The sequence below is a fragment of the Aythya ferina genome (genome assembly GCF_964211825.1).
Source record: "Aythya ferina genome assembly, chromosome: 2".
Taxonomy (NCBI): Eukaryota; Metazoa; Chordata; class Aves; order Anseriformes; family Anatidae; genus Aythya; species Aythya ferina.
The window spans coordinates 154,338,733-154,364,609 of NC_140297.1; the positions used below are offsets into that span (position 1 = coordinate 154,338,733).

The 25,877-nt window shown below is 38.4% G+C and overlaps 1 long non-coding RNA gene across 1 annotated transcript; it reads left to right on the forward strand.

The window, feature by feature from the left end:
• Positions 1 to 24,075: 24,075 nt before the first annotated feature.
• On the forward strand, positions 24,076 to 25,380 carry LOC311432593. Its single transcript, XR_014690157.1, has 2 exons — positions 24,076 to 24,180; positions 24,513 to 25,380. It is a non-coding gene; the product is annotated as an uncharacterized lncRNA (long non-coding RNA).
• Positions 25,381 to 25,877: the final 497 nt, after the last annotated feature.

Here is a 25,877-nt window from a genome sequence, read left to right on the forward strand (position 1 = left end):
AGTGCACAAGGGCCAGGGATATTGCTTCTGTGGGACGGATCTTCATCTCTGCTTTTCCTTCATGTCTGCCCTTAAAGTGTTAACCACAGGAATAAAAAAGAGCATTGATATTTAAACATGAGGAGAAGAGAAAGGAGTTCATTGCGAGCCTGTTGTCCTCAGTGAATGCTCTTACTTTCCAACTGCTGTTAGTGGCCTCCCTTCCATTTCTTTGCTCTTCTGTCATGCTGTTTCAAGGCAATAACCTGCAGTTCTACACATATAAATACAGAAAAGAGTCAGCTAGAAGAAACCTCATTTTATGAGGACTCTGGTTTCAGGAAAACTGTGAGTATTCCTAATGCCTTTTAGGAACCATAAACTGAGAAAAGGCCTATTTTCTGGAACCCAGATAGGCATAGCATAAGTAACATGCCAGCTTGCTCAGCCCTTCCAAGTCTTCATGGGAGACTTCAGGCTCCTGAGAAAGTTTCATAAATAAAATCTCCCCTGGAGTTTAAGGCCAGTATAGCAAAATTCTTCTTTTTCAGACCTGAAGCATCTTGTCCCTTCTCCTACCGTAGCGCTACTGTATTTACATATTCAGATAGCTTTGTTTCTCTTTATTATTCTGCAGTGATGGCAAAGAATATGTAGTTGGCTGAATCACTGTGTTACTGAGTTACTGTGTCTTGAGATAAACAGCAAGCAAATAACAGAAACAAGAATCACTGTCATATTGTAAGACTGAGATGTGTGGGCACTTCATAAGAAAAGGCTTAATTGGTATTTTCACCCCTCTATCCTGTTGGCTTTTATTTTCTATGAGCTTTTCTTTCCATTGTCTACCTTTTCTTTTTTTCTTTTTTTTTTTTTTTTTTCTCTCCATCACTATATCTTATCATTCTACTACTCTGCTTGCCACATGAATTATTAATACTGTTTTTATACTAAATGTCCCTGCCTCACACATAATTTGACCTTACTTACTGAACAAGTAACTGTGTTAACACCTCAGGACATATTACCCAAACTCTGTCTATGAAACATATTTCTTGCTCGTGTTTAACTTAACTGAAATTCAAAACACTTTGAACACATACCTTTTTTTTTTTTTCTTTCTTTCTTATTTTCTTATTATTTCTTTATTTATTTTTTGATTAGCATTTTTTCGTTAAGGAATAGAAAAGTAAAAATAAAACGCTAACCTTTCTCGGAGATAATTGCATTTTTGGTTGCCAGTGATTGGCCCTGTATTTTTCTATTCTCATCTATCCTTGAACACACTGACAGAGTGAAGAAATTAAAACTTGCCTTCTACTACATATAACAACTGGCTTGATCATCAAGAAATATTCAGTGCAGTACTCAAATGTAGTTTAGGAAGGAGCTGTATTTTGTATTCACTTCAGGATAACTGGTAAAATGTCTCAGTTTATCATATCGCCTCTCTATTCAGCAAAATGTGTTCTTATACCTCTCCAACCTGATAAAATTTTAATCCTGTACTGTGCTCAGCAGGAACAATTTTAAACACTGTCTGTCTCTAGCATAATGGCCACCATCTTTCCCATAGGCAGTTTAGTTTCATTTCTATGGAAAACTTGAAATGTAATTCCAAAAGTCTTTTCTGAAAAGATATGCCTTTACTGATGGTCTCATTCACTTCCAGTGAGAATAATATGAGATGGCATATTTAGAAAGCAAATGTTTGCTAACAATAATCTATTACCAAAGAAATAGTTAACAAGCAACATAACATATTAATCAAGATAATTATTAGTAATATAGTTATTCTGATGAATAACGAAATATCATTTTGCTTTCTGAGTTTGATATACTCTTGCTTCAATTGTATTCTATGACAAAGAATTTCATAGTCCAATTAGGTATGCATTTCCTTTTTAAGTAGTATTATTTCCTTCAGTTCAACATTTCTACCTGTTCCTGAACTATTAGTTGCATCTCCCTTGTCTCCTTCCAAAATAAACAATTCCAGTCTTTTACAGTTTTTATCATTTGAGATATTCCTTCCTTATTGCATTCATTTCCTTGGATCCCACCAGAATTATTTCTTGTGAAAGTGAGCAGTGGTGCAGATAGGATGTCCATCACTCCAGGTGAGTTTACAGCCACTAGCACATATTTCTGTTTTGTCTTTCAACCATTTTTGATTTAAGAGTGTGCACATAGCTCACATTCAATAACTTCCATTCACTGTGGTTTCAGAAGAGAAATAGTAGATAGACTACAACTCAATCCTCTCTGAATGTATGTTTGGAGATCCTTCTCCTTGAAATCTGTCCTGTCATGGGTAGGGGAACTGTCAATCTGAATTGTCATCAGCAAATTTTTTTTTTCTTTTCTGCTAGAGGAACATATTCTTAACAGCATGTGCTTTGTTAACTTAACTCATTCAGTCCCATTGAAACAGGGCCTCCACCACCTGCTACCCAGAGAATATACTCCTGTGTATGCTGTTATGGATGCTGTATGAGCACAAAAGACATAAAGAGGTGAATCATCATATTATCTATTTGTCTTACCTTTTGCCAATGATGAAACATATTGTAATTATATCCTTAATAGTTAAAGTAACATCCTTCCAGTCATATCTTTGAGTGAAAAATCTAGTCTTCCCTGTGAAAGCAATATCAGTGATAAGTACCTGTTATTATTTATACTTACTATATTACCCTAATTATAAATATTGGGTAATTATCATTAGGACTAATTGTTAAAATTCTGTCTCATTTATAACTATTCAGAATGCCATTTATGTGGTACTGAAAAAAAAAAAAACCAACAAATAAAACAAACAAACAAACAACAACAAAAAAAAAACAACCCACAAACTTTTCTTATTATCCATTTGAAAAATCTGCTAGTTAGGATTTAATCGTACCCTTACCAATTTTGAGGTTTTGACTGGTAATCAAAGTTTGTTTAGACTCTGTTATCTGGCTCTGACACTTGCTTTACATTGCTTTCACATGAGTGTTGCATACTGCAGTCTTATCAGAATACATTCATTGCAGGAAATATAATAGACTTTTTCCTAATAGACACCTTGAGTGTATAAATTACTTTTGAATGCCTCAAAACTTGGCAAATTAAATCTTCCATTTCTGCCTTTACATATGCAAAATCAGAAGGAAAGAGCTAGTACAAGACAAATGATTACCATCACAAATTTTACAGTAGATGCTTTTAAAAAAATAAAGTCAATTAGTTTAAATGCCAATGCCAACTCATTGTCAGGTTATGTTCATAAGATTTTTATTTTAATTTTTCCCCTTCAAAATGTCAGTCTTCAAATAAAATTGATGTAAAATATTAAATTATGTATCTGCATCTTCATTACAAGATAAATCTCTAGAGAGGAGTGCATTAACGCTGCTTTCTCCAATAAACATGCATTTCGGAGTATTTTTATCCTCTTATATTGGCATTTCCTGTGTATAGGTGGACACTGTATGTCTGTCCAAGTTGGAAACAGTTTGGGCATAAATATTTTCATGGCTGCATTGGCAATATCTGTTGGAGAGGAGACAAATATCTTTATTTTCGTTTTCTTCCTTTCTTTCTCTTAAGAGAAGGAGAAAAGAACAATGTACAAAATAGCTGGACAGCCTGAAAAAGAGCAGTACCTTAATTTCATCACCATATCTATTTGCTTTCATGAGGAAAAATATGTCTCACCACAAGACCAAATCCCTTTCACCCACAATTCATTGACAGAGGTAGAGGTAGAGCTCTGGCATGAAGGGCTGGGTTTGGGATATAAGGGATTTATATACTAGATACTATTATCTAGACTAGTAATGGTACTGTTTTTACTGCTGCTATTACATTTCATTTACATTGACTATCACTTATTTGAGTGCCCCTGGATATAGAATTCCTTGATGACCTGTGATTAATGAACATGAGATGGAAAAGATCTACACTATACTGCTCCTCTTGGCTCTTCTTATCTTAATTACATGTGTTTTTGTTTTTGCTTGCTTCTTACCAAATTACTAAATTTTTGTTTTTCCTATACATCCATGTCACAATTAATAAACTTTGGTGTTACCATTCATAGACTTAACAGAGTTTTCATAGTAAATTAATATATTTCTGTGCTACTAAATTTAATTAATTTAGAGTCCAAATTCTGCTGTGAACTTTGATGAGTTCAGCAGGCAGGACTCTATAAGGGAAATTGACAAGGCATAGCATGGAGCCCTATGTTTTCCTGACTCTGGCAAGTCACTTCTCCATCTCTCACCCAACATCTGCCTGTCTTGCATAGTCAGCTAGCAAATTTGTCTCCTGTGATGGCCAGTGCCAGCAGTACAGTGCTGTAGCAGGTGACTACTGGAAGACTGAACTGTAGTTTAGAACTGTGCTAAATCTTTGCTATAAAAACAGGCAGGTTAGCAGTGATAGATGAAGGACTATGTGGGGAAGGCAGCAATGACAGATGTTCTCTCTCTTAGCAGTTTGCCTCCCCAGTCTGAACAACAGTAAAAATCCCAGGATGCTTAAAGATGCAGTTCCCCTTTCTGGGTACTGCCTTCAAAACAGGTATAAACCTAGCAGGTCCCTTCTCCCACACACTTTGCATTCACATTGTTATCTTAAACTTAGATGGCGCTTCCTCTCAAAATTAAAAAAGAAGATATCTAGTCTATGAACCACCTTCATTCCACCTTTTTTTTCCTCCACTGAAGTAATTGTTACTGCTACTGCTGTTGTTGTTTTTGTTTGTTTGTATGTTTTTAAGTTATGGAGTTTTTGTGTGTGCATCTGTATTCCAGGCAGATAGAGAAGCTGAGGAAGGCAGGAGATTTTAGTCTGTGTATGTAAATGCTTTAAATACCTCAGCATAGTGTCAAGATGCTGAACAATGCATTATGTAAGGTGTTATTTGATAGGGATCACTGTCAGTTACCCAAATTCAATATAAACCCATTTTCTGTTCTTTTTTTTTTAATTTTTTTATTTTTTTCTTTTCTTTTCTTTTTAGCACCTCTGGCATATAAGACACATTAGGAGTGAAATATTAGCAAGAACTTTGTGCCAGAAAAGCTCAGCTCAAGCAAGTATGCTAGGTAATCCAGTTTTAGTTTCGCAAGTTTCTTGTGGTAGTAGCTCAGTCAGAAACATACAATCCCATAGTCTGCTTCATATTAACAAGGAATTTTAGAATTCCCCTTTAATCTTAAAAAAAAATAATAATAATAATTTGCCTGGTTTAACTGACAAGTGGCAAATCGGTCAGTAAGCAGTGGACAAAGATGGTTATGATTTGTAAATTACTACTGAAATATGCTTTTATGATGGCATACATCTTTCACTGTAACATCAGCTAAGTGGAGACTGGCTATATTCAGGAAAGAAAAAAGAAAAAACAGTACTGCTACAAAACAGCTGAAAGTCTTTGAGCGGAATAGTGGCAAAAGAATAATTTTCTTCTGTCTTGACTGAGAAAACTGAAGAAATCATGGGCTTCACTTTAACTATAGAATTAAAAGTTCAGCTGGTCACCTAGTGACCTTCTTTCCAAATTTTGCTAGCCTTAAATCTGACTGGAATTCCAATACCGTTGTACTAGTACCTCATCCTTTTTATTTTAATATTTCCTGGTTCTGTTTTGGATGAAAGTCACAGGAAGATGTGATTCTGTGATACTAATGATGTACATGTATTTCTCTTTCCTATCTTTCCTGGCAGTAGATAATGTGAAGGTGAAGGTGAGAGTGCTCACCCTTTAGGAGAGGTCCCTTTCATGGTTCTGTTTTTTTTCAAGATTTCTAACACAAAGACAATCTAGCAAATGAAATCAATAACTGATTCCCACATGTTTTAGGGAAGTTGCTTATGAGGTAAAATACTTTTAATCTCATCACAATCTCTAGTTAGTACCTATTTTAGGTATGTGTGAAGTTTTTGTAGTTATATCTCCCATTTTTATCATCCAGATAAGATGATGCTTGCCGTATCACAATGCTTTTAGGCAATATAACAACAAATAGGATCCTGGCATAGTTTGGTACGATGGGAGTCTAAGCTTTTGTGAAAAAATCTGTTATATTATGATTGGTTAAACTAAACTTGGAGACGACTTTGGAACTACAAAAACAATACTGATATTTTGTACCTCATAAACATTTTCCATTCACACAATCACAGGACCACAGAATGGTTAAGGTTGGAAGGGACCTCTGGATGTCCAACCCCCTCTGGAGGTCTGTGTCATCCCTTGCCCTGCTCCCCCAACTATCTTGGTGGCCCCACATTGGGTTCCTTCCAGTATGCACAAGTCTTTCTTGTACTGGGTGGCCCAGAAATGGACCGAGTACTCTAGGTGTGACCTCACCAAAGCTGAGTAAAGGGGAAGGATCACCTCTCTTGATCTGCTGATGCTATCTGCTGGTGTAATGGAGCTAAGAATTCTGTTAGCCTTCTTAGTGATGTCATAATTTGAAAAGGGAGGGGTACTACCTAGCTTGTGTGTATATAGCAACCAGAGGATTACATGATAAATGAGGACACAACAGCTTTGTTCACTAAAGATTTCTACTTATTAAAAAGCAACAGAAATTACCACTAACAAGAACACTATGACAGTGAAAATACTTATGATTATAAACCTATCAAAGCCACACTTAGAGCACGTTATATATATAGATATTAACGATTACTGTTACCAAATGCATCAGACAGATCCCAGAAGGGGAAAAGAACAGAGGAGAAAGGTGTGGTGGTAGTGCCAAATAAACAATCTCCAAAAGAAAACTGACCATGAAATGGATCAAAAAATAATTACCAAAAAGATATCTGACCATAAAACAGGTCAAAAAGCAGTTACCAAAAGGAAACTGACCACCCCCAGGAATTGTCAGGAAAAGAATAATGGAGTAATGGACAGATTCTCACTTCAAAGTTGATCTGCATCATCTGGTGTGGAGTGTTACAGAGATTAGGCTTTAATGTTGTCAAATCACAGAGTGAACTTGGAGTGAACTTGACGTTTTAGTGAAGCTTCAGCCTGTTTAAGAAATAAAAGAATCAAAATGAAGAATGGAGTAAAGAAAGGAGTATATGCAGCGCAGGACATTTATCAGAGAAACTTCATCTTGGGTAAAATTTAGGCCTTTTTTATATCATTGGAGACGTAAGAGGGAGTAGGACATTACTACTTAGGTAAACAATAGGTACCATTAGTTTCAGTCTTCTTCCTGAGACAGTCAATAGATAATATTTCTTGTTTCAACAAGAATTTATTCCTCATGTCAATCCCCCTTTCTCAGGAGATAAATTGTTCTGTCCTTTCTCATCGTTCCTTCCTTCTTTGGTTCATATCAATGGAGTTCTCAGGTTGAGTCTTTGGGCTGTCAGACTTTTCTTTTCTCTGCATTTTAGCAGACATTTTGTGTCAGAACTTTCTTAGTACAGTCAGGTTGCCTGCATAATGGCTTCCATCAAGTGTCAGGGGCACATTGCTGACTCATGTTCAACTTGGTGTCCATGAGGACTCTCATGTCCTTTCCTGCCATGATGTTTTCCAGCTGGGTGGCCTCCAGCATCTTTGTGCCTATGGTTACTCCTCCTCAGGTGCAGGACTTTACTCCTTCTTGTCACGAATCCCCTTCATGAGATTCTTTCAGCTCATTTCTTCAACCTGTTCAAGTCCTTCTGGATGGCAGTGTAGTTCTCTGGTGGGTCAGCCACTCCCCTCAGTTTCATGTCATTTGCAGATTTACAGAGGGCACACTCTACCCCATCCGGATCATTAATGAAGGTGCTACACAAGACTAGACCCAGTATTGACCCCAGAGTACTCCACTCGTTACGGGTCTCTAACTAGACCTTGCACCACTGACTATATATAAAATATATATACAATCACCTCTCTAGTCCTGCTGGTCACATTATTTCTGGTGCAGGCCAGGATGCCATTGGTCCTCTTAATCACCTGAGCACACTGCTGGCTCATGTTCACCTGGGTGTTGACCAGCACCCCCAGGTTCTTTTCTACTGGGCAGATTTCCAGCCACTCTTCCCCAAACCTATACCACTGCCTGGAGTTGTAATGACCCAAGTGCAGGACCCAGCACTTGTTGAATGTTACGCAGTGGGGTTCAGCCTACCCAATATCCATCTGCAAAGCTTTTCTACCCCCAAATAGATTGTCTGTCCTGCCTAACTTAGTGTCATCTGCAAACCTACTGAGTTAATGATAATTAATTAATATTTTAATTAATTATCTGAACAAGGGGGCACCTTGTTCAGATAATTAATTAAAATATTAAACAAAACTGGCCCCGGTACTGAGCTCTGGGGAATGCCACTGGTGGAAGACCACCAACTGGACTGAGCTCCATTCACAATGATTCCTTGAGTACAGCCACTTCATTCATTGAATGGTACACCTATTCAATTCATGAGCAGCCAGTTTCTCTAGGAGCATACTGTGGGAGGTGGTGCCAATCTCATTAATGTGCATAAATACCTGAGGTGCGGGAGACAGAGAGATTTGGCCAACCTCTTTTCAGTGGTTTGTGGGGACAGGACAAGGAGTAATGGCCACAAGATGGAGCCCAGGAGGTTCTGCACCAACATGCGGAAGAACTTCTTCACCGTGAGGTTGACGGAGCACTGGGACAGGCTGCCCAGGGAGGTTGTGGACTTTCCTCTAGAGACATTGAAGGCCTGTCTGGATGCCTACCTGGGCAGCCTGCTCTAAGGAACCTGCTTTGGCAGGGGGTTGGACCCAATGATCTTTCGAGGTCCCTTCCAAACCCTTTAATTCTGTGATTCTGTGAAATGCTTTACTAAAATCCAGGTAAGCAACATCCACAGCCTTTCCCTCTTCCGCTAACTGGGTTATCTTGTCATAGGAGATCAGATTAGTCAGGCAGGACCAGTCCTTCATAAACCCATGCTGGCTGCTCCTGATCACTTGATGGTCCTGTATATTCTGTGTGATGGCACTCAGGATGATTTCCTCCTTAACCTTCCCTGGTACTGAGGTCACATTGACTGTCCTGTAAATCTCTTCCTGCCTTTCTTGTAGATTGGAGACACGTTCACTAACCTCCAGTCAACTGGTACCTCCCTGGTTAGCAAATATTGCTGGTAATTTACTAAACATGATTAGGTGAGCACTTCTGCCAGCTTCTTCAGCACCCTTTGATGAATCTCATCTGGCCTTATAGACATAAACATTCAAAACATGTAGAAGGTCACTGACAGTTTCCTATTGGATTATAAGGTCTTCATCTTGCTCCCTGTCACCCTTTTCCAACTCAGGAGGCTGGGCACCCTAAGAACAATTGGCCTTACTAGTAAGGACACATCCAATAGAGGATGGAGAGTCTCCTTAATCTTCCTTTCACTGCTGATGTATTTATAAAATCATTTTCTATTGTCTGTCACTACTTTTACTAGCTATATGGAAGAATGATGGTTTTGGCTGGGTTGAAGTTATGGACTTAACTTTCTTCACAGCAGCCTGTATGGTGTTGTGTTTTGCATTTGTGGCTAAAACAGCATGGATCACAGAGCAGTGTTTTTGCTGTTGCTGGACACTGCTTGCTCAGTGTCAAGGCTTTCTCTCCCTCTTTCATTCACCCTCACAAGTGGGTAGGCTGGGGTTAGACAAGAGGCTGGGAGGGGGCATAGCCTGGGCATTTAACCTAGACTGGGTTATTCCATACCATATGACATCATGCTCAGCAACAAAAGATCATGGAAAGGATAAGGAAGGGGGAATGTTTGGAGTTATAGTGTGTGTCTTTCCAGTCAACTGTTATGCATGCTGGGACCCTTCTTCTCATGTCACATGTTGTGTCTGCCAGCCCCATATGTCTATGCTGTCTCAAATACCTACTTACCTGCCTGAGAGTGTCTGAATAATGCCACTACCCAATGTAAGCAGTGAGGCCTGGAGAAAACCTTAATCCACCCTAAAGTAGATTGATTTGTCAGCTGAATTGCTCTCTAGGATCCATGGACCGTGCTGAACAGATGAGCAATGCAACTGGATATGCCCATGGATAGTTATCTGGTGGCATCTGAGACACCCAAAGGTACCCAAGGCTGTCCAAGAACCTATGAGATAGGACTTACAGGAGGCATATACCCTTTGGGAGTGACAGCCAGAGGCAAAATGGGATGCACTAGGTATCTTGTGTCACTGGAGATAACATTCAAGCAACCGAACCAAGTCTTTTAAATCTTGACTAGTTACAATTTAATCTCAGACACCAAGAGCGGAAGAACTTGTCTATATATAGACACTTATAACTAGTGGTATTAAACTTGAGTTGAATTCCACCTGTTAAGGACAGGATAAAGGTGCCCAGGATGGATAGGTGGCCAGTGCAACTTCATTTGCAATTCTGCTCAATTTCCAGCTGCTGTTCCAGCTGAGCTCTGCCATCCCACAGGTTCCCTGTAATAGCTGCCAGTCCCATGAAGATGTCTCAGATAACTGTGGGTGTTGCGAATAACACTTGACACCTTTGAAAATGCAGCTGACTCAAGTCTCAAGATTCATTCAAACAGCCTATTCAAAAAAAAAAAAAAAAAAAAAGAAACAACCAACCACAGGAAATTCCAACACCTTAGTGTGCTATGAAATGCTATGCTTAGATTCTGTATAATTGCAAATAATAGAGCTGAAATGTCATTTGCCTATACTTGCTGTGATTACCTAAAATTAACCCATCATATAATCATCAATAACTGAAGGAAAAATATGTTTCATAAAAAACTGAGAGCTATAAATAACACTCAGAGATCCTTGGTATAATTTAATGTGAACAAAGCGTATCTTTATTAAATAAATAAATAATCAAACAAGAAACTATTGTGAACTTCATAAACAAAACAAAAAAAAAAAACAGAACCCAACAACGGAAAAAAGTGTATGTGCAATGAGGGGGTGCTACTTTGATGGCATAAGAAAACAAATTGGCAGCTCTCTATCTGAATCTCTGAACTCTTTGACTGAGAAAACTTTGGAGTTCAGGTTTTGCTTTTAAGAAGTTGCCTAATTTTCATTAGAAAGTGCAATGTTGGCTGAATTAACTGGATTCCACTGGAACTCTATTTTAACAAAGCTTTCTCCATTGAAATTTCCTCTTGGGCATTATTCAATACAATTGGATATGAAGTTCTTTTCTTTTCAGAGCAGAGCATGCTGATCAACTGCACATCCCCAGGTGCATTTCCTCCTCTTACTATTGAAAAATCAGTTATGTCCACATCTTTGACACATTTACATGACACATAGGAGCTGTCCTTTTGTATGTCCTTTGTATAACATGTAAACATCATTATCATGCCTTTTTTAAATGCATAGTCTTTTTTTTTTTTTTTGTCATTTTTTTTTTTTTTTTTCCCCTGGAATATCTGTAATGGTTTCTGGAGTTGACCCTCAGATCTTTGTTTGCTACATCCGCTCAAGTGCTCACGTGAAATCCCTTGATTCATTTCAGTGCAAACTGAAACGAGGCTCATGGAAATCAACCTCAATTGTTCTGGTTTAAACCACCTCTGCAAAGGAGAGAATGGGTCTGTTGTACTTTGCTGTAAAGGAGAGTAAGAACTACTCATATTCAGCTGCTGTGTCTTAGAGGACACAGTAGTGAAGAGGTAAGCCATGGCAACAAACCATAGCAGTTACTCTAGGAGTCTGTGATATCTTAGACACCCTCTTAAGAATCCACGTTTCCTGAAATAATGTGATTTTTTTTTGTTTGTTTATGATAACTTTATTAGGAAGAGATAAAGATAAAAATCATAAACTGTGATTACAGATCTAGAATATCAGAAATTGGCAATCTATAACATCACAGATTCTTCATAAAAAATAAGGTGCATATCTTCAGATGGTAAACTGGAAAATTTCACCAACATTCATGGAGCTACACTAATTTACATCAGCTGATCCACCTGTCTATCATTTTTAATCATGAGACAAAAAAGCCACTATGTATAACAAAAATACAGATCCATGACCTTATATTTAAAGAGGCTTCAAAAAGGCAGTAGCTAGTAATGTCACCTTGTGTTCTCCTTTGCAAATTCATATGCTTTTTCTTAGCTTCTAACCAGCTCTTGAAATCTTGCTGTGTAGCGCTCATATGTCTACTTGGTAGCATATTTCTAGCCATATTTCAAAACACAATAAAATGATGTAGTGATCTGTCATTGGAGCTTCTAGTTGGTATTAATATCACTATTATAGATTGTTCCTAATTAAGTGGAAAGACTTATAATTTGAATAAGCAACAGAAGCAAAAAGAGAGAAGCACATAAAAATGAAAATCTAGTTAATCTTGGGATCTATTTATACTTTTAAAACAACAAGAAGTCAGACAGTAAAACTGAGACCAGTAGTGACAGAAAGTGGGCAATTTCATTTTTGACTTAGAGCTCTGAGGTAAAGCCTCAGTTCAAGGTGCTTTAAAAATAGCTGAGATGGTCACCTCACAAACAGGGATGTAGACAAAGCAGAGATGTTTAATGATTTCTTTGCCTCTGACTTTAAGACTGATGGTGGGTGCTGGGACCCCAGGTGCCCTGAATTGGAGGATCATGACTACAGAAATGATAAACTCCCAGCCAACCCCGAACTTGTGTAGGATTTCCTGCTCCAGTTGGACGTATACGAGTCTATGCTGCCCAATGGGATTCATCCCAGGCTACTCAAAGAGATAACTGATGTTATCACAAGAACTCCCTCAATTATTTTTCAACAGTCTGGGAAATCTGGAGAGGTCCCAATCAAGCTGGCAAACATTGTTCCAATTTTCAAGAAGGGCAAGAAATAAGACCCTGGTGATTATGGGCCTGTCAGTCTCACTGCAGTACCTGGTAAAATTATGGAGGAGATTATTCTGGGAGTTATTGAGAAACACCTGAAAGACAATGCAGTCATTGGTCACATCCAACACAGGTTCACCAGGGGAAAGTCCTGTTTAACAAGCTTAATTTCCTTTTATGACAAGGTCACCCATCTAGCTGACCAAGGGAAGCCAGCTGAAGAAATCTTTCTGTATTTCAACAAAGCTTTTGATATTGTTTCTCACAGTATCCTTCTGGAAAAAAAAAATGTCCAGAATACAGCTAGATAAAAACATAATTCCACGAGTGAGCAATTGGCTGATAGGTCACACTCAGGATTATGGTACATGAGGTTAGCTGAACCTATTGGCTAGTCACTAGTGGCATTCCACAGAGCTCTGTTTTACAGCCATTTCTCTTTAAGGTTTTCATAAGTGACGTGAATGCAGGACTAGAAGGTGTTTTGAGTAAGTTTACAGATGACACTAAAATGGGAGGAGCTGTTGACTCCAACGAGGGTGGAGAGACCTTGCAGAGAGATCTTGACAAACTAGAGAGATGGGCAGTCACCAACAATGTGATGTTTAACAAGAGCCAGTACTGGATTCTGCACTTGGGATGGGGCAACGCTGTCTGTATCTACAGACTGGGTGATGAAAAGCTGGAGAGCAGTCTTGAAAAAAGGGATCTGGAGGTTCTTAAAGATGGCAAGCTGAGTATGAGTCAGCAGTGTGTCCTGGCAGCCAAAAAGGCCAATTGCATGTCAGGCATTAAACCCTACCGGGTAGCCAATCTCTATCACACCTGCTCTCTCATTCCCCATCATCAGAGGAAGGGAGAGACATTATAATGGAAAGTGCTCAAGGGCTGAGCTAAGGACAGGGAGATCATTCACCAGTCATTGTCATGGGCAAAGAAGGCTCAACATAGGGAGATTAATATAATTTATTGCCTATCAGTAGCAAAGAAGCAAAGAACCATCCACCTCATGTCATCTTGTCATTTCACAGTGGAAATGGTTATTTAGATATGAAGTGTAATTCCTACCTCTAATACTCTAAATCATTCAATTCATGACTTAAAAATAGATCTTAATTTTCATTTTATTTGCTGCACAATATTTGAAGCTATTGATCTAAAAACTTTTTTTTTTTTTTTTTTTAACCTTCCTGTTTTCTAGCACTGATAGATTACCAAGAGGATACCTGTTCAATTCTGAAAATAGCATTTATTAGAGTAGAATTCCATTGATATTTATTTCACTTTAAATTACCTTAGGAACTTATCCTCCAGCTGCTTCTTTCCACCAAGACGCAACACTATCTCTTTGACTGTACCGACAAAACAACAACAACAACAACAACAACAACAAACGAAAAAGAAAAAAAGAAAAAGAAAAAGCTGGTGATGCTGTACAGTAAAGTATAACATTAAAACTTAAAAAAAATATATAAAAAATCCATGAACTTCTGGAGAGGTTTTATTATTAAACCAGCCTGTGCCAGGTCACTACTTTTAGCCTAGTTCAATGTTTCTCAGTACAAATGAGAGAGTATTGAACTGCAGGGGGGACTGCAAGCAAGAAAATGAGGATGAAGAAGGCAGAATTTTTTAAACTGTTTGTGCAAACAAAGACAGTGTACATAAAGTCAAATAACAAGTTAGCTTTAGCATCCTTGAATTTTGAAGGGAATTGAGGTTTTTTCATACTCTATAGATTGAGAAAGTGCAACTATTGCCCTGAAGGATGGCAGAATTATAGTGACGTGAGAAAGAGAAGAAAGAGAAGAAAGCTGACATTACATCCTTGTCTTCATTCAGTCGCGGCCTCTCTTTCTGACAGTCAAGAGGCTCCACATTATGGCCTGAGTAAAGACAATTGGCTAAAGTGTTGCTTTTGACTTGGGCTCCCAAGGCATATTTTCTAGGAGGCAGTTCATGGTGTTTCTTGAAAAGTGAGAGCAGATGGAACTGCAGGCATTTGGGTGCTATGATATAAAGAAGTGAGACTAAAGAGTTGGAGAGAGTCCCACGGTGTGATCCTGCTCTGAAAAGTAATGACAAAAGCAACATCTGCTTTTGAAAATTGTTTTCTTTCGGGCTTAAGCCTTTAGGCATAGGGACCACAGAATTATAGATTTTCCTGAGTTGGAAGGGGCACAGAAGAATCATCAAATATAACTCCTGGGTCCACACAGAACCACATAAAATTCAGAGAGATGTCTGAGACTGTCATCCAAATGCTTCTTGAACTCCATCTTGGTGCTGTGACCACTGCCATGGGGAACCTGTCCCAGTGCCCGACCACCTCTGGGTGCAGAACCTTTCCCTAACACCCTGCCTGACCCTTCCCTGTCTCAGCTCCATGCCAGTTCCCTCAGGTCCTGTCAGTGTCCCCAGAGAGCAGAGCTCAGTGCCTGCCCCTCTGCTCCCCTCCTGAGGGAGCTGCAGGCCACTATGAGGCCTCCCCTCAGCCTGCTCTGCTCTGGGCCAAACAAACTAAGTGTCTTCAGACACTCCTCATATGTATTTCCCTCTAGACTCTTCACTATCTTTGTTGCCCTTCTTTGGACACTCTATAGTAGGTTTATATCTTTATATTGTGGTGCCCAAAGCCACGTACAGTAATTGAGGTGAGGCTGCATCATTGCAGAGCACAGCGGGACTATCCCTTCCCTCGACCAGCTAGCAATGTTCTTGATGCACCCCAGGGTATGGCTGGACATTTTGGCTGCCAGGACACACTGCTGGCTCATATTCAACTTGCTGTGAACTAGAACCTCCAGATCCCTTTCTGCAGGGCCTTCTATTCCCCAGTCTGTGTGTATAAGCAGGGTTGCCCCATCTGATGTGCAGAATCCAGCACTTGTTCTTGTTAAACTTCATATTGTTGGTGATTGCCCATCTCTCTAGTTTTTCAAGATCTCTCTGCTAGGCCTCTCCACCCTTGGCAGAGTCAACAGCTCCTTCCAGTTTGACGTTGCCCACAGGCTTACTTAATGTACTTTCTAATCCTGCATCTAAATCATTTATGGAAATACTAAAGAGAACTGGCCCCATAATTAAACCTTATGGAACTAGCCTGAGCTAACCCCATGTACTATAACCCTGAGTGCGACCCGTCAGCCAATTGTTCATTCATGACATTATGTTGTTTTGTTTTTCTAGCTATATGCTGGACATTTTTTTTTTTTTTTTTTTCCAGAAGGATACTGTGAGATCATCTTCTATGCTGTATGCTTGGTACCTAACCGGGACAGTGCAGCCCACATATTTGATTAGAGCAGCACTTTAGGAAAACAAAAATTACAAAATAATGTACCTGTTCTCACTTTGAAAGTACCCCTATATTGTTGCAGAGTTTTTGGAAGGAGGAGGTTAGATTTCCTTATATGCTGAAAATAAGAAAACCAGAAGCTGAGTTCCTGTATGCACATACCAGCCCACTGGATATCACACCTTAGTGTCCCCATGGTGTGCAGATTTGATGTGTAGAATCATTCTTCTGTTGTCAATATATGAAATGCAAAGGGCCAACTGCATCAAAAGGGATCAAATTTCCTTACTTGGTGATGCCGCTTCTCATTTCAGAGAGTGGATGACTGATTTAGGAGAGACACATAATGTGTCTACAGTCAAATGCAATGAGTCAGAGCCCAAGTGCTTAAAAGTGGGACACTTGTACTTGCTGAAATTGTATAACTTAGAATCCATAAAACACCACAACAAAATGTTTCACCAAGCCATTTTCTCAGACACTTGCAGAATGATGCTACTTCTTAATTTTGTTCCTTCTGAATGCTTTTGTGTGGGATTATCTTTCTAATGTATCAGCATTTATGGAATACTACAGTTCTAAGTCCGGAGGAACTTAATTTCCTACCGAGTATCTAAACTGAAGAGAAAATTGATCTTTTAATATAAAAAACACATACACACATTATCATGTTATCAGAAAGAACTCAAAGAAATTAGCAGGACAGAGTTTTAAAAGCAAGGTAGAGGAAATTACTATATAGCTCACCAACACTTAGGGATTGAAAAGACTCTCTGCCTTAATTGCTTGGAAATAAATTTCCAATTAATTAGAAAAAAAGATGAGCCAGATAAGGATTCTCAGTATACAATCCTGAAAACTGAAATTAAGTCTCAGTCATTAAACTCATGTAATGTCTTTGCACCTAATTATGATTTCTCTAGAATTCTTCTGAAACTTATATCTCACATTATCTGAACTTAATGACCCTCTTATAATTGGGGAAGATGTAAACTTAGCCTTAGTCTCATGAATTGGACAAATCCTCAATGAAGAAACTTGTTACTTTATGTGCAATTTGAGTAATAAAGAAAAGCTGTGCTGAATAGAGAGGGAGACACTGTCAACATTTGGAAGACCATTAAAACTAAAGGTGGATATTTCTCTAACTTTCCCTGCCTAGTTAATATAAATAAGCAACTTATTGCTGAAAATCAACCTAGAATGAAGCTCAAGTGGTCTTCCAAATGTGAGCACCATGGAGCCTGTGGTTCTGAGGTGCACATACCACCTGTGCTCTAGAGTCCTGTCAAAGCTGTATCACTTGATGAGAAGAGCTTTTGGATAACATAAATTCCTGGTTTATGGGAGGAAGAAAAACAACTGCTAAAAGTAGCATGTGGGAATGGTTATGTCTCCCACCTGTAGAGTACATTTGGAACTCCATTTCCTCTCCAGAACCTCAAGATACATAGTAGACATTTCCATGGATGTCAGCTCCAGTAACATTTTGTACTTGTAAGGTGAGGAAATATGACTTTCTTTCACATATTCCGTGAACTCATTCTTAGAAGTTTATGTATCAGGTGTCCTTCTGGAAATGTATCTTTAATTCCATGGTGAACCTGGGAAACTTGTGCTACCACTGTAGTAGTCTATTAAAAATTACTCTTATGAACTAGGTAAATTCAGAGTCATGGTAATGCCTTTATGTGAATATGAGGGTGGTTGTTAGGGTTCCATGAAAAGTAGCAGGATGGTGGGGGGCAGCAAGGGGTGGAGAGAAAAAGTTACAGAATCTAAAATCAATAAAAATGCAAATATGGAATCACAGAGGCTTTTCTTTAGCTGTTGAGAGATTCTAGCAGGGTTTGTGGTCCCAGCAAGACACTCTGCACTAAGGATATATGATCCTAGAGAAGACAGCTGATTCAGGTGGGAAGTAAAATAGTAGGAAGAGATCCACAATGAAAAAATATACACAACAGAAATTATGGAAAAGTAGAACCCAGGCTAAGATTTTCAAAGGATCAAAGTAAAGCAAGAGTTCCTGGTTTGTTCTAATGGAGAATTTGTGTTCCTATGGTAGGTCATGAAGGTCTTTAAAAGAGGGGTGAAGTGGGCTGTAAAAGATTCCCATATCTGTGGTATGACCTCAACAAGAGTCAGTGAAAATAGAGAATCATAGAATCGTAGAATCATATTATATCCTGAGTTGGAAGGGATCTATAAGGATCATCAAGTCCAACTCCTGGCACCACACATGTCTACCCAAACGTTTAGACCATGTGACTAAGTGCACAGTCCAATTCGCTTTTTAAATTCAGACAGGCTTGGTGCAGTGACTACGTCCCTGGGGAGCCTGTTCTAGTGGTCAACCACCCTCTCGGTGAAGAACCTCTTCCTGATGTCCAGCCTAAACTTCCCCTGCCTCAGCTTAACACCACTCCCACGGGTCCTATCACTAGAGTCAATATACCTGTAAGAACAACCAAACAACCCCAGGAAGACCTCAGGCAGGTTGAGGGGTCATAAAGCAGTTTTCTCAGGACATTATATTGACCCGTCACTACTGATAGAGGCAATAGACTTCAAATCCTAATGCCATTTCTTTTGAGTTTAACTGTTTGGAACATGGTTGTATGGGTTGAGTGGGTTGTCTAATCTGTTCCAGACAGATATCCCATGGATATCCCAGATATCCATCCCATATCTCTTATCCCTTCTTGTTCAGCTCTTAGAGTACTCAGGAAGCCCTGCTGTATCTGCCATGCTAGAACAAGGAAACTAGAAAAGCCAGAAAAAAAAAGGTGCTCCACAATACCCTTCTTTTCCTGGGAAAGGAATAAAAGAAGAAACATATCACAACTATCCGTCATGTACTGATGGAATAAACCACTGTGGAACATTTTGATTACAAGAGTAACGTCACATGGAGCTAGGTATAGGAGCAGTATGTCTTTTGCATATTTGAGTCTAAAGTTACTGCTACTTGTCCATTTCACCTGGTTGTTGATTAGAGCTAAAGAATGAATTGGTCTTAGTGGTATAATGCAGGTAAGTAGCATAGAAATGGAAAAGTAGTTTCTGTCTCAACTCAGTGGATCCATTACCTGAGGAACATGTCATGCCATTTTAATACGTTATTCTGGATCATGGCTGTGCTTCTCAGGTGAGAAGCAGTATTTTATGCTGGACAATATCTGATGTTGCAAAAGGATGTGGGAAGCTTCTAATAAAACCTTTTATCTGTCGAACAAAGAATTTCATTAATCAACGTCATTAATATGGTTCATACAATTTCACATCCTGACCTACATCCAGACAAAATTGTGCCTGCACTGCTACTTATACTTATACTACTTAGAAAGGTTTAAAGATTTCCTTTCCATGAGTTCTCCATGGGTATTCTCGGGAGCAGTGGGTTTGACACTACTTTTTAAAAATTACAGCCAATAAATCCCAGTTAAGTTTCTTCAGTGTGCAGTGGATTCTAACATGTTTGATGGAAGATGGGAAATTATTTCCCCATGACTGAGCCATGGGTTTAGAGTGGCATTAGTTTCTCATGATTTTCTTAGTTGCTCATGATTTTCTTGTGCAAATCAGGAAAGAGATAGGTCATAGTCACAAATTCAGGATGGATAACCTCTTAATACGTCAAAAGCTTCTCAGTAAATCAGTGGATGGAGCTTAAGGAACACAGCGATGGATGGTTTCAGATCACCTGATAAGCCCCTATCTAGTCAAGAGACTGGATCACAAGTCTTTCTGTAGTGCTCAATACAATAAACTGAAGATACTTATTGAAGCTGAAGATGCGAGTGGTATTCATTATGGACTTAAAAAATTTAGTTGCAGCATAAGCCTTCCTGTGCAGCCATCAAAGTCCACCCACATCTTTACCATGAACACCATGATCAGGGAAGAATGAACAGAGGGAGGTGATATATGGAAAGCTAATGCTACTGTGCAGTGTTAAATACTCTCTAGAATCTTAATTCCTAGCCAGAAACAAACCACAAACTTCTGGTTAAAGTTTTTGTCCTGATTCAAATAATTATGGGAATTTATAAACCTTTATGCATTTTCATAGTTGAAGAGGCATCTTTCATGTTTTGGAAACAAAAGAGTTTTGTCAGATGCCAGACCTGTGTCTATAGCTTTCTGCAGATCATCCAGGGAGCGTAGAGTGATTGTGCTCCTAGTAAAGGTGCTGTAGTTGAACTCCCAACATCAGGTGGGATGAATTTGTGTAACAGTGGGTTTGGTAGATCTCACAGCTACTTTCTTTTGACCCTTGGTTGCTTTCTGGAAAGGCTTGCTAATGAAAACAGATGTAAGAGTTTCTCAGACTGATACCAGTAAAGATAATTATTTTCTGGCTAATGCATATATTTAAACAAAGTTTCTTTTAATGTCTTAATGTAACCACAGGTACCAGGAACAGTAGATATCATGCTCATGCCCCCACCTTCTTTTAATTTTACTTCTATAGCATAGCAGAATATTTATCCTAAAGCAGTTATATGCTGTTTACTCCTAGATGTAGATTTCTGTGGTTTCTGGCTGCATTTTTATCTGGAATCCATTTCTAATTACATGCTTGCTGAGAAATTTCTTGATGAGTAATTTCTTTCTGTGTTGTTCAATATGATACTGCATATTTACATATTATGAAGCAGAGGATAGCTGTGGTTTCCTCTAACCACACTCAAGAAAGAAACCCTCCTTATCAAAAAAATAAATAAATAAATAAATAAATCATTTCCTGCCTAGTTTTCATCTTCTTGGGACCCAAAAATCTGCTTTTTGCAACTGAAAACCATACAGTATAGATTTTGTGGCATTGTGACCTAATTGGACAGGGAGAAGGGAAAAGGGTAGATTTGTAAAGTTGTTGCAGAACATGTGAAAATCAGCTACAATACAAAAAAAATTCAATTTCTTTTGTGCAGTGCAAAACTCTCAACTATATTCACAGACTGACCGTTTGCTTTACTAAGGATATCTGTTGGTATAAATTAGTGTTTTGTTCTTTTGTACTTCGAGACAGTGACTCATTGTGGGGAAGGAAGAGTACTGATATACCTTAAAAATCCACAAGTCCCACTTTAAAAGCAGTGAGGAACATGTAGCAGAGAACAAAGCTTTGTCTGTTTAACACTTCTTTGATTTACAGACTGACCTGGTATCTGCATCTATTTCAAAAAGAAAACTTGTTTTCTCCTTAATGTACTTCCTCTCCCCACAAAGGATATGGCAGTTTCAGCAAGAGTCAGAGGAAAACTAGATTTCCCTCCCTTTCCAAAATGTCTTAACCGAGCAATCTCATCTTCAGGCTATGTGTCAACAGTGACAGAGAAGCAGGTCCTACACTCTGCCAATAACCAGTTGACTCTCTAAATCTGTACCAAGTATATGTTACAGATTGGGGTTGGATGAAGGTGGTGGTGTTTTTGTCTTTTTTTTTTTTTTTTTCTTTTTTTTTCTTTTTTTTTTTTTCTTTTTTTTTCTTTTTTTTTTTTCCCCATTGTGGTATGTTTGTAAATCATGAATTTTGTTTGGAAGAATTGCTGAATTGCTTTCATAATTTAACCCTGCCAAAAGTGGCTATGCCTCTGAGTAGTTTTTCATTATAAAAAATCCTCTGTGTCACCCCTGGATATTCTCAAGCCAATAAAAAGAAAATCATTATTACATTTTTTTTTTTTTTTTTTTTTTTTTGTCAAATGGAAGAAAAAATACCCAATGTTCTATAATAATAATAGCAATAATAAAAGATACTGATGATACTTCGAGATCAGCTACATAAGCCTGTTGACTGCACTATTTTGTCTGGAGGATTTTCATACCCCTTCCTGATGAGGCTGTTGGAATGTAATGTATTCTGCCTTCCAGATGACACATTACTTTTAACTTTTGTGTACAATATAGGCTAATAACATCTCACGGCTTTTCAATTGGAAGTTGTTCTTTGATAAACTGACAGTGAGATGAGCACTACTGCAAGTTATTATTTTTGGAACAATGGAGAGAGAGTTGGAAATTCTACGATTAGTGACAAATTTTCAGTGACAATCATTGTATATTGCCAGCACTGAAATCAATAGGAAAATTGAAGAAATAATGCTGTACTCCATGTGTGAAAAGAATATGACCCATCATTAACACCTTCAGGCAAATAAGTGATGATTTAGGGCACTTAACAGAAGTTCATTTGTCTCTTAGGCTTTTGAAAATGGGGACAGGAATTGTAATTACAAGAGTGGAGAATCTTTTTGAGCACATGGGGGATTCGAGATTGAAATTGCTTGTTGGAGTAATTTATACAGTACTGTTGCACTTAAGATGTACTTTAAAGTTACATCAAGGGCATCCAGAGTGCACAGATAAGCAGTATCTGTCACATTCTAACATTAAAAAATGAATCAAAGAAATACGCCATTAGTTAGAACAGATGTTTTAGTGTTAGCATTATAAGCTTAAGGAATTAGAGCCACCAAAATTAATAAATGTCAATAAAGAATGTCACTGAGATCATGAACCACAGAATAAAAATGAAATACAAATAAACGTTCTCACATTGTATTATTGGCTTTTTAGCTATTCTCTCACACTGTTAATCAGAGTGCGGTCCAGTCAGCAACCTTCCCTTCTTCTACTGCGAATGAAGTTTGGTATCCACAAAGAAGGCATGATAGCTCCCAAATATTCTGGCATATATCTTTTTCTGGGGTGGCTTCCTTGCTTCAAAATATTTTACAGGATGTCTCAAGAGGAGCAAAACAACCAAGAGAGGTAAAAACCTTGGCAGACATGTATGTACTGATTGAAAAAGAAGTTTGTGTTTGTCCGTCCTTCCTTCCTTCCTTCCTTCCTTCCTTCCTTCCTTCCTTCCTTCCTTCCTTCCTTCCTTCCTTCCTTCCTTCCTTCCTTCCTTCCTTCCTCTGAGCTCTGCAGAGAAAGTAAAATTTGTAGCCTGACAAGAAAGGGCAGATCTGTGAGCAAACAATGGTTTTAATTCAGGACATTTTGATGTCACATACATCGAGTACTTCACATCTTCTAACAAAAGGCAAGGTTCCAGGTCAATATCTTGACTAGACGAATCTCTTCATGTTCCTTCCACCAATCTCTAATGAAGGAACATCTTCATCAGCTGTCTCCTTGTAATTGGGATCTCTTCCAATAGCACTCTATTTCATGCATGCTTTGATTCTACTGTATGGATCTCAGGCACACTTATATTGTCAACACTTTTGAGTGGGTTTCTCTTTCTCAGCTCCTCCATTTCATTCCTTTAAATCACATCTCATATTCTTCTGTTTTTCCCTTACAAGAGGTTGCATAGAAAGTGTATCAGGCCATTAGGTGATTTTCCAAGGTACATTAATCATCTTACCAGGGTGTAAGAATGGGCTTACAAGTGCCAGTATTCACAGCTAAATTGAGCTTGGAGGTGTCCTGGTGCTCTTGAAGAAGGTCAAATAGCATAAAATAATGCAAATGAGAACACTTTTCACTAAACAATAATCCCTATAATGTTCCATAAAAAGAACACAGAAATAAATACACTGGCTTTAAAGATGATTCTTTAAATCAGAGTGTCAGAAGGGGACATACCAATCTTTCCAGCATATGCAAGTGAAGTCTCTTTAGATTTATATTTAAAAAAATGCTAGTATTTATAATAAAAGGAATCTAACTCAAACTCAGGTAAGAATTTAGTCTCTCTTGAGATTCAGGAAAAGAAAACCTAATCAGCTTGCATTAAATTCACAGCATGAAACTTTTACTGGCAATCACATTGGTGGGATATTTAAAATTTTTAGACAAGTTGTTAGATTCTAAAACTGAAACCATTTTTCTCATTTTTTTTTGAATTTCCCCAGCCTAACTCCAACGGACAGCATTCCCCCAGTGTGGCATAGCTGCAGATGACCTTTCTCCCTCTCAATGTGCAAGCCCTTGTGATTGTTAAGCAAGCAAGCAGGCATGCAGCATATGCTGGGGTGCGTGACATCAGCTGTGTCCAGGCAATAGGCAGCTCTGGGAGAATGCACTTACTAAGGAGACTTCTTTGGAGTGGGATGCAGGTAGGAACCCAAAGCCATCTCTTTGCTGATTCCCTCACTGGGTGGAAAAAGACTTTAGATTGTTTGTGTCACTATGTACACAGGAGTCCTGCTGTCTGTGGGTAAAATGAGATGGGATTTAATTTACTTTAATCTGGCTGAAGGCATGAGACCTGACAGCACTGTACATGGCAAGGCAATCTTATCCCTAACCCTGGTGTGTCTCTGAAGTTTAGCATTCTTCTCTGAAGATAATTTCTCTAACATGGGACCTAATGTAAGTACTGAACACAGAAACTGCTGCTCATTTCTTAGCCTTCAGGCACGTTACAAAACTTTTTTTTTTTTTTAAGGCCTCATCCATCAAAACAGAGGCAATGGCAGACATGAATATCTTGGCAAGTCTATCTGATCATTACAAAACAGGAGTGGGAGACGATGACAGCTGTGTATTTCAGAAAGAGAGACAGGAATTTCAGCTTTCATTTGATTATTTTCTTACTGGCTATTGGAAATAGGAAGCTTGCAATGTCTTCATTCCCAGAACAATGTCAACTCCATAAAGCCTCAAATTTAGTAGAATTACTTTTGAATCCAGATATCATTCCCAGTCACTATACAAAGGATATTAATGCTGGGATTAAACTACAGAATGACATCAGACACATTAATTTTCTCCCCTTCCATCTCCCGTATCTTCTCTGTAGCTTGAATGGAAATTAATTTCCTATGGAGAGGGAATGGCTGTGAGAAATATTGAAGCAATTAATTAGTGTTGATTTTATTCTTCTTGTCCGAGGCATTTTTATTTTCTTAACACTTAATTGAAGTAGAGTTTGTGAGTAATGGGATAGAGAGAAATTGAAGTGATGTTATGTACAATTGCATTGCATGCCTCTTCCTGCACATCATCTGGAAAGTTTGTTCACAATTTGAAAATGATTTTCAGAGTTAAAACTTTTGGACCATAATATGGAAATCCTTGAGAAACAGGTAGAAATATTATTTGGTCACTGTTTAAAGGCAGAGCGTGCTGCAAACAGTAAATGTATATTAAAAATGTAATAAATGATGGTTAAATCTATGGTTGGGTTTCAGACAGTCAGTAGACTGTTTTTCTTTGTTATCATTACATATTTAAATTTAAATTCAAGATTTCAATATATCATTCACAGAGCTGTCAACAAATCCAAATAAACTCACCTCATCTCAGTTTTTTTTACAGCTGATTTTTCCTCTTTTATCATCTGGCATCAGAAGCACAGTGTACATATGTCTGCTTGTATTTGTATATGTCTGGATTCTTTAGGTTGAAATAATAACAACATCTCAACTCTTATCCAAGCATTACACAACATTATAATCAAGCAGGTCTTCCACAACTAACAGCAATACAACCCTTGGTTTAATAGCTGAATGATCCTTCGTGCCTAGTGCAACAGAATTCTGGAGTCAAACTTGCCCAAACATGGGGATCAGCATAAACACAAAGCATGTCACTTCATAAGACAGCACAGAACTTTGAATATTGGGCCAGTATCCTCTACAGAGACAATATGCAAACCTTTTTGCCAGTTCTCCTTGCTTTTCTCCTAGGAAACTATCAGTTTAGAGCAGTTCATAAAATAATAGAATATCCCAAGTTGGAAGGAACATACAAGAAACATCAAATAAAATCCTTGGTCCACACAGGACCACCCAAAAATCAGACCGTGTGT